The sequence below is a fragment of the Phalacrocorax carbo genome, chromosome 2 (assembly GCF_963921805.1).
Source record: "Phalacrocorax carbo chromosome 2, bPhaCar2.1, whole genome shotgun sequence".
NCBI lineage: Eukaryota > Metazoa > Chordata > Aves > Suliformes > Phalacrocoracidae > Phalacrocorax > Phalacrocorax carbo.
In genome coordinates, this window is record NC_087514.1 from 165,483,806 (window position 1) to 165,493,602 (window position 9,797).

Sequence of the window (9,797 nt, forward strand, 5' to 3'; positions counted from 1 at the left end):
GCTTTGTCACTGCTGCTGGTTAAAAAGCACTGATAAAACCAACCAAACCATTGTCAGACAGTGTTGTAGTGCCCACTCTGCAGTGCTGAAGACATCACTGACTCAAGCTCAGGGTCTTTTTTGGTACACACTGAAACCTTGAGATGTTTTTCAGGTCACAGCTATCAGTGCTGACTTTCAAATGAAGGAATTTTCAAGTGCTGACCCTCCTTTCTTCTCTCTTTTTCTTTTTTGTGGCTAGTGTTTTACTATTTCCTCAGGGTTGCCTGTTTCTCCTTCCTCTGCCAAAACCCCTCTTCTTCCCACTTCATTGTGTGCAAGCATAGCAGTACCTTGAATTAAGAGGTATATCGTCTAACGACACTATGACTCAGACACATAGTCTCAAGAAATCAGACTCTAACATTCATACAATGTAAAAAGAGTGAAATAATTCAGCAGGGAGATTAGGACAAGCCAGCTCTGTCCCCATAGAGAGTGTCACCCTTTGAGATGGATTGATGGGTTAAGCCTGCTGCCAAGGTAACGTGGACAGAGGGAGAGCTTTACCTGTCTTACAGCATTATTAGTCATGGTAAAATAATTTTGGTTACCCCATGCTTCTTCATCCAGGGGGGAAGGCTGTTGAGAGCTATTGTTAAGCCCCATTGCCCTCTCCATGCTGTGGGACTTTCCCACCCCACCACACAACCATATTGCTGCTCACCTCATTTCCAGCTCCTCCCTGGCTCTGGTGGGGACAGCTATTTTCCTGACCCCACCACCTGGGTGATAAATGCTTGATAACAGTCATTAGCAGATAACTTTTGGAAGAGCATGAGGAGTGATGTGAAGCCAAGGAGAAGAGATGAAATTGCCATTTCAATAAATCACTCCAGACCCCCTCTGCACTTTGGACATTTTTTTTACATCCCCAGAAAAATCCACCCAAATCTATTTTGCTTCCATTTTTGTCCTGTCTCTTTACCTCCCTTGCAATGACCTGTGTTTCATTTGAAGCAAGTGTGTTGTGCTCAATGAGTGATATTTTCTCTTCTACCCATCCTTTCCTCATTTTTCAGCCTGCCCTGGAATGCAGGATTAGGCGTTGTAATGTGGCATTAGGAGCCATAAAGGTTAATATCCTGCCTTCCAAAGTCACTTTTAGGCTCGCAGGCTTTGTTAATGAAAGAACCCCATACCCCTCCCCTGCTTTCCCCCCCTCCCCTCAAAAAAAGGATTTAAGAAACAGGTCAGGGTCTCTTCTTGTCAAGGGTGAGAAAGGGGGAGGGAAATAATAATGTTAAATAAATTAAATAAAGACCAAGCCCTGTCCTGCCATACATGGGAGTCAGGAGTTTTTTGCATTCGAGACACCCAGCAATTACTAGCTAATCCATTTGGCAAATGCAAGATGGTGCATAGATCAATTCTTCCCAGCCCAGTTTTTTTGTGTGGGGAATGTTTGCTGACTGAATTAAGGGACACGCAAAGAAAATACCCTCCTTGTTTCCCTCGAGGCAGCATAGTAGCTTAACAAAGCCACTGGATCCTTGAGCTGTAGTCTTGAGAGATGGAGGCTGCTGAGCCTCTAGATGTCTTGGAAGGCTGGAGGAGTAGCGGTGCTTTTGGGGAAGAATTCATGCCAGCACCTTGGCCCGGCGTTGGCCCCCTCCCTGCTAGGCAAAACTAATCCTCTGCCATTTCATCTGTCATTGGCCACAGTTCAAGGCAGGCTTAAGCAGAAGGCAGGGGCAGGAAGGATGTTGTGTTGTAAAAGAGGGGGGTGGAAAAGCCTGAGATGCCGCCTTGCTGAAGCCACCTTGCACGGTAACTCAGGGACTTGATTCTGGAGGGTTCTGGACTGGCAAGGATAGGTCTTGGCATGGGGAGGTGAGTCTAAGCTGGCGAGGTTCATTTTCTTGTTCCCTGGAGGTCCTAGGAAGGTTAAGGCTCCCCAGAGCACCTAGGAGGGATGAGACACATCTAACCGCAGCTTATTGCATTCAAGGGTAGGATGGATGATTTCTTAGCCCGGCTTTGCTCATTCATCCTCATCTCTGAAAAGGAGCCCACTCTTAGTACTGAGGAATACACGTGCCCTTTGGAAGGAAGCATGCCTCGTACCCCAGTCTGAGCCACATGTTAAAACGAAGCAGGCGGGGTTTGGAGTCAGCACGTTGGTCTGAATCACAGGAGATACAGGTCCGAGTTCAGCTTTTTCCTTAAAGTCCACAGCTATCTAACATATGCTTTCAGTGTGGTTTTGTGTCCTACCCGTAAAATTGAGAAATTATATATTTCTTTATCTAAAGAGCTGGTCACCTGAACCTTGCAAGAAGCCAAAGAGCTGCACAGGCCAGAAGGTAAGAAGGAGAGCTGGCTATGGAATAAAAACCTCTGCTTCATGATAAATCTCAGCAATTAGTCTCTGACTCTGGTTTTCTCATCCAATCTGTTCTCCCAAGCACCAAACTGCAGCGAACTTCTTGGGAAGCTTTTTCAGGCTCTGATGGGAAACTTTACACTGAACCTGAGAGACTCTTAGGCAGTATCTGCCTGGAAACCAAAGAGGGTTTTTGCAATGAAATGACATTTTCCCATTAAGAACAAATAATCAAGCAGTCCTTTGAAGCCAAGAGGTGCCCCACCAGCAAATTCCCAAACAGCCCTGAGTGGCAAACAGGGAAAAGCATTTACGTGTTGTCTGTCTTGTTAATTGCCACTGAGTTTGAGCAGGATTGACATATTTTTGTTAAGGGGAAAATCTCCAATAAATGATAATACCTCCAAAGCATAATAATGATTCAGTCTGCTTTGGTTATTTCATGAGTAGTTTCAAAAAATAAGAACAGTCCTTACTCCTGCTCTGGACTAGATAGTGCTCATGCATCTTTGGTTATTTGAATTTCTGTAATATTCTCAAAAAGATGTGTCTAACTGATCCACATCTATGTGAATATGTTCAACAGAGTGTGAGAATGAGTAACTGTAGGTGTCTGGAAAAATCTTAAACTGATATTTCAGGCTTCTTGCTTGTTTCTTTTCTTGGTTACAGTAGATTAAGGTGGCGAGTATTCCCTCAGTAACCCCAGCACTGACTTCTAGAGCTGCGTAAGTGATAGATAAATAAGTAGGTAGATAAATCAGTATAGTTAAAAATGCCTGATATGTTAGCGTGATGTCCCACAGACTCCCATCTACCACTGCCCTGGGTTTCTCTGGAATAAGTACATATATTTCTCCATGAGAGACGGTCCACAGTCACAATTAGTTACATGAGTCCTGTCCCAGCAGGCATCAGGAAAGTTAGTTTTATACTAAATTTGGATTGAGTAAGAATATTTGAGAGGGTTTTTACATTCTCAGGTTTCCACAATCCTTATCAGGAATCTGCTGGAGGCTCCACTTTCCCAGCTCAGCAACTTCAGTAAGCTGCAGTGATCTGGTGGGAGTGACAGCATTTCTCCTACCCAGCTATGGGAAGTGCCATAAAAAGTAAGGAGAGTTTGAAATGAAAATCCACAATTGATGGTGCTCACGAGGGCCATATACCTAGAATTACTCCAGTGTTCATAAACTTAGGACATTCCACTCAACAGCTCAGGGGAAAGGTGTCCCTTTGACACCTTGGCTGTCCTCCAGCTCAAACTCCAGAGAGACCTCACACAGGGCCACCAGGAAGCCAGATGAATATGAAATAACCTGAGCCTGAGGCCATGGCATGTCAAGACCCGAAGGAATGGTGGAATGGTTATTAGTCTGGGAGAATTACATGTTTCCGTGAGTGTTGTGTACAGTGTACATTTGTGAGTTTGATGCTATTCGTAATGTGAGATTAAAGTCCTGTATTGATGGCTTGGAGACCTTAAACCCTCTGATTAGCCACAGGACTAATAGCAACAGCAAAAGAGCACTCCTCCATCCTCCCCTGCTGTGGTTAATTCAGTCCTGCTGCAGGGGCACCTGACAGCCAGGCAAGAAACCACGTTGTTTTTCTTAGTTTGTTCTACCATTGCCTGTCTACTTGGATTCCCTGGTAAGGGCACTAGTCAGATCCTGTCAGGGTTACTAACTGGGCTACTGGTACTAAAAAGTTACTACTTAAGAGAGAAGAAGTTTCTCCTATATACTTCATCTTTCTAGCTCATTTGACAGAGGCTACTGAACACACATAAAAGTAGTTTCAGCTCTGATGGACCAAGATGACTCCTGTAAAAGGAAGAAGACAGAAAATACCATGTTTTGTCTTTGCAGCAAATGTCTGGTGGGTTTTTTAAAATTATTTTTTTCTGAACATGGTTCATGCATTTTTAGGGGACATTTTTGAATCTGGAATTGATTCCCATAAAACCGCAGCATACAGGAATTGTATAGGAGTGTAAAGAAGATGAGAGGGTATGTTGAATGTGTTAGGGAGTTACCAGCACTGGCTGATCTCAGGAAAGGATGACTTTGTGCAACACATGCTAGTGATGATGGATATGCTTTGCCTGGGATGATTTTAGGCATGGAATGTCTGTATTTGAAGAGAAAAGGGTATGGAAAGATCCCAAGTGGAGATGGAAAGCAGGGTCAAAATGAAATGTCCAAGAATGTGAGCAGAAATGGCTCATCAGACACAGCTTCCATCAAGGGCCTCTTCTGCTTCTACATTCTCCAGATCCGTCCCAAACTCCATATATCTTTACTATTACGGCAGTTCCCAAATGCAGCTGAGTACATCAGCGCACAGAGCACAAAGCAGTCGAATGGAGTAATTTATGGCATTCTCCAGTCACTTTACGTGGAAATTACCACAGGCCTAGCAGTGTCATTGCAGGTGAGGTGAAACCTTCCCTTCCATCCCGATGGGTCCCACACTTCCCATGAAACGTGGAATTTAAGAAACAACTCTCAAGAACTAGCTCTAAGTCTCGCCTTAGCCTTTGTTTTGGATTTGTCATTTTGCTCCTTTGTTATATTTTTCCTTCAAGCACACTAGACAAAGAATTGCTTTTGGGTTTTTTTGCATAGCTGTAGAGGCCTGGTTACTATGTTGGATAAACTGGCTTGAACACACACAGTGTCAGTGAGTTGGGGACCCAGCTAGGGATTCGAGGGTTAGACCTTGTCACCAGGACAATTCCCTCTAACCTATAGTATTTGCCTTGAAGAGATGGCTATGAAGGCAATGCATGGAGTCCAGCAGCTAAATATGTCCTGTCGTTGTCTGGTTTATAATTAGCCAGAAAGTAAAAGTCAGCATTTGCTGTTATCCCATCTGTAGAGCTTCTGAGAAAGGGTCCCAATATTGACATCCAACCCCTACAACCTAAAAAGTTGGATGCACTTGTCTTATGGAAAATGTAATGTAAAATACCCCTCTCCTGTTTCTTCTAGATGGCTAGTCTGAGAGTAGTCTGTTTTGGCTGTGGTGGTCAAAGGATCTAGTGTGCTAGTGGTGACTGACACAAAATGAATTTGTGGTCTCAGCCCATTTCTCAGTACCTTCAGGGGCTGTGTCATCCTTAACAGTCAGGGTATTCAGCAGAGAAACCAAACCCTGCTCTATGTAGGGGGTTAATTAACGGTCTTTGCAAAGGAAGATGCAGTGGTTGGGAAGTGGGAAGAGGTACAATGCTCTGACCCTGATTAAGTGTGGGTTTGTGGGTAAAGCCACCTCCATTTCTGAACCTCTAGGAAAACCAAAGCAAACCAAATGAAACAAAGCAAAGAGAAGTTATGGGTAAAGTCACTGCTTTAAAAATTAAAATAATCTCTGTAAGAGAAGTTTGTAGAATGCAGAATTTACCATCAGAGTTTGAAAATGCTTCCCAAGATAAGGCAGTCACTAACCCCAAACCAGCAGAGACTGAATTTCTGCTTGTCTGTCAGTCTTCAGCTTAACATGTGTGTTATATCCATGGATACTCAGTACTTCAAGTCTTAAGTGAGGCTCAGTAAAGTCAATGAGCAGTTCTCCAGATATATCAGAGGCCATGGAGGTAGAAAGCCATCTATGGCTTAGCCTTCCCAGGTAAGAAGGCTTTCTTTGGTGTGTGCTCCATAAGGCTTTAAGGGGACTTGAGAGTCAACACAAAGAATGGAAATAGATATTTGTTGTTTTGTCCTGTCTTTTTTTATACCTACATACACACCTAAGTAGCTTTCCTTTCTCCTTCTCCCATTCCCACTTACAGATCAACCCAGGCACATGACAGCTTTGTCACAACTTTGATCATTAACTAGAGCAAGACAGGCCAACATCTGCTTTTGAAAAAAATGCTTCGAAATGCTCATGTCACCTAGGAGCTGAAGGCTGATCTGGTGTAAGAGTCATGGGCTGAATTAAACACTGGCACTGGGAGGATGGACTGGGGAGCTACCCACCTGGAAGTCACACTGAGATGGCCAGCAGCTCCTGATTCCTTCCTTGATTCTTCCACCCTAAGGATGGGGTGGCTGTAGAGGAATGTAGCTGTTCAAGTCCAAGTTTTGTTCTCAGCCCAGCCAGGAGTAAGTCTTTTGTCATCAACAAGATTTGCCCAGATTTACCCCCAAGGCAGCTGAGATTGAATTTTAGCCCCTGGTTCTTTGAACGGGTGATGTATTTAACGGCTGATGTGCTCAGGCCACTCCCAGATTGTGGTTGGTTATTAGGACATCGACAAAACTTACATGACCTGTCTGTGTTGCATAAATCTTGGAGGGCTTTGTACTGCTCAGCCTACTGCCTTATAAAGGCAGAGGTTGGGAACATCTTTTCTTTGGATCAGATTTTCTCAGGGGCTGTTCCAATGTGAAATTAGAAGAAGTAAATATTAGTATTCCTGCTCATCCATTTGTCATTTGGTTTTTAATGAAGCTGAAGGATTTAGTGCACCGGAGAGAATTTAACTTCTCAAACTGGCACCACACCCTTCTGATAAGTTATTTTTCTTGCCTCAGTTTCCCCAACATGAAGGAAAAAAAAGGCATGCGCTGTCATCCTTGTTTTCTAATATTGTCCATGACTTTAAAGGCTTTTGCTTTATTGCCCTTAGCAGCTTGCATGTTGTTTCAGAGGGCACAAAGTGCTTTAGCACCTCTGCAGTACACCAGCTTTCCACACTTCATGGCAGCAAACACATCTAACAAGTTGAGCAAAAGCACCAAAATCCTCAGTTTAACTGACTCCTGTCCCATCATTTCAGATTTTGGGAATTATTGGTCTGCTCTTTAGCACTTCTATAGTAAACCTTCTCCACTAGGTGCCAAAGGCTTCTTGCCTGTGATTTCCAGTGGAAGGGAAGGAGACAGTTTGACTCGGAAGATCAAAATCAAACCTGGGACTCAGTCCAAAACAGGATCATATCTATTTTGAGAATTTGATTTCTAGTTTTAATTAAGGAAATCTTTGGATTGTCAAACAAACAGCCCTGTGGCTTTGTAGCAAGTACAGGAGACTCTTGACTCATGGAGTGGAGACCTGATCCCCTCTGCTGTGGCATGGTGGTGGGGTGGGGATTCTTTCAGAGAGAAGTCATCTGCACGTCCTGGGGTTTTACGGGCTGGCTCTGACCACCAGCGGTTGACTGGGGGGAGAAAGGTTTCTGGGATGGTGTTGGGAGGGGGAGATTGACAAGCCTGTTGTGACTTGCACAGGGAGAGGAAAGTGATTTGTCAGAGCTTTAGTAGAAGGGATAGTTGATAGGGATCCTTTGTGTGGTTAAATACCAGCGGGGCTTTGCCTCAAAGGGGAGGTATTCCACTTGGGAGGGAACCCAACAGCATTAGTAATGTCGTATGACCGTATATACAAATCATCTGCTTCTGGTATGAATGGTCCTGCAACCCCTGACAGCAAGTTGCTGCTGTATTTGGAAACGGTCTTACTCATGCCTTTGGGATGCAAATGATACAACTCCTGGCTCCCCCCCCCTTCACTGTATCCTTATGCTTCACAGGGCCAGAGGCCAGGGCCCTGCTGTGCCACTGCCGTGTGGGGACAGCCTAAGGGACAAGCAGCACGCGGAGCGACTGGGGATACGATGCGAGGGCAATAGCGTGTGGACGCGGTGCCGATGGAACGAGGCTGAAGCTCTGCGGTGGTGCTGCTGTGCCTGTGCCAGCTGTGGCTGGGGTGGATGCATGGGGCAGCCAGCTGTTCTGCTTGGAAACCCACCCTCCTTTCCCTCCAGATGTTCCTGCTCACCGGCACGGACAAGCCCCAGCCCTTACCCTCCAAATGGATCCTTATTCCCTGACTCCAGTACTCAGTTCCCAGGGCCCCTTTGCCAGGGTGCCAATTGGGAAATTAGCTGGGTGGATGTTTTGTTTAATAATTAAGATATATATGTATAATAATATGATCAGGTCTCAAATAATGAGCTCAGATTTTTTCCCCCTTATTCCTGCTTTCCAGGGAATGCTGGCAGGTTTGGCTCTGTGCATCATACCACAAAAATCTCCCTCCTCCAGAAGAGGGCTAATACACGACGGAGGTTTCTACCAGGCTGATGTATCACACATGCTTTATATATCAGCTTGGATTTCTTCAGTCCAGACAAAAGGATCAAAGACATAGGGAGGGGCAGGGTTTTTGGTGAGCTTTAATTCTTGCAGACGTGGAGAGCAGGGCAGCGTATCATGGCTAGAAAGGCTCAGATGTAGCCAAACGTAAGAAATGGTATTTATGAGCTGTGCTTTGAAATTGTTTCTGAAGCTTGTAGAGCAGCTGGTGTCACTTTCAGCTGACATTCTTACAACTGAAACATATACAGCACAGGCAGGAGTAAGAAATACAAATTATGGACAAAGCGTTGTGGATGAAGGACTGGGAAGTACATGTTGTGTGGTCCAGGTTGCCTTTTTACAGATTTATGTCGTATTATCTACGTGAAGCTAAGGCAGGTATTAATCCCAGGACTGAAATGCTGCTAAGAATGAGAGTAAATTTAAATGTCTTCAGCTAAATTATTCCACAAAAGGATACTATTATAGGTTCTGCCACAGGTCTCCACCTTTTAACAGGCAAACATCTGAGATCTTGCCACTCTTCTCCAGCTCTGAGGGTGTCATACAGTCACACTCTTGACTTGGAGAAGTTACCTCTGAAGGATCATCAGTGGTATGTATTTAACAGTAATAGAAGGAAGGATGTCTGGAGCAGTTACCCAATAGTAGTAATTTAAAATTTATTGCAAGTCCCAAATATTTGAGGTTTTGTTTTTTTTTCCAAACATGATTTACAAGGTTTTCTATGCTTATTAAATGCTTGTTAAGAAACTTCACGGTGCCTTGTCTTTGAATTTTGACTAGGAATCATTAACACCCACTCAGTAGGGTTTCACATACCAAGCCGTGGATTTTAAGCCAGTTTAATATATTCTGGACAGTGTAGGAAAGAACAGACCTGCAGCTTGCTGTCAGATAAGCTGGCAGCAAATAGAGACTATCCTATTGACACATATGCCCATCTCCCATAGCTGCTCTTCAGCAAGGAAAGTCTTCTGCCTGGCCTCTCAGAAAACCAAAGAAACATCTTTTTATGGTGAGGTATGGTGTGAAGATGAAAGACTCAGCAATGTATGGGGTTGCCCCCAAGCTAGCACTGATGTGACAATGTCAACAGGGTTTGGAAAAAGAGACTTTATTTCCTTTCAATGTGGTTGATTAGCAGTGTCCCTCCTACCCACAAAGTAGGTTTTTAGACTGGAGTCAATACCTGAGCAAACCTTTGCATAGCAAAGCGCTGTATTACATGGATGCAGTAGCTCACCCCCGTGTCAGCTCAGGTGCCTCTGGGTGGTTCTTTGGTGGCTGGCATGGGCACCCCCACCTCCAAAACTGTCATC

General features: G+C 44.4%; 1 long non-coding RNA gene across 1 annotated transcript; it reads left to right on the plus strand.

Annotated features, from left to right (window-relative positions):
• The first annotated feature begins 4,055 nt into the window (after window positions 1-4,055).
• On the plus strand, window positions 4,056-9,222 carry LOC135311769 (uncharacterized). Its single transcript, XR_010371350.1, has 3 exons — window positions 4,056-4,246; window positions 6,162-6,477; window positions 7,908-9,222. It is a non-coding gene; the product is annotated as an uncharacterized LOC135311769 (long non-coding RNA).
• Window positions 9,223-9,797: the final 575 nt, after the last annotated feature.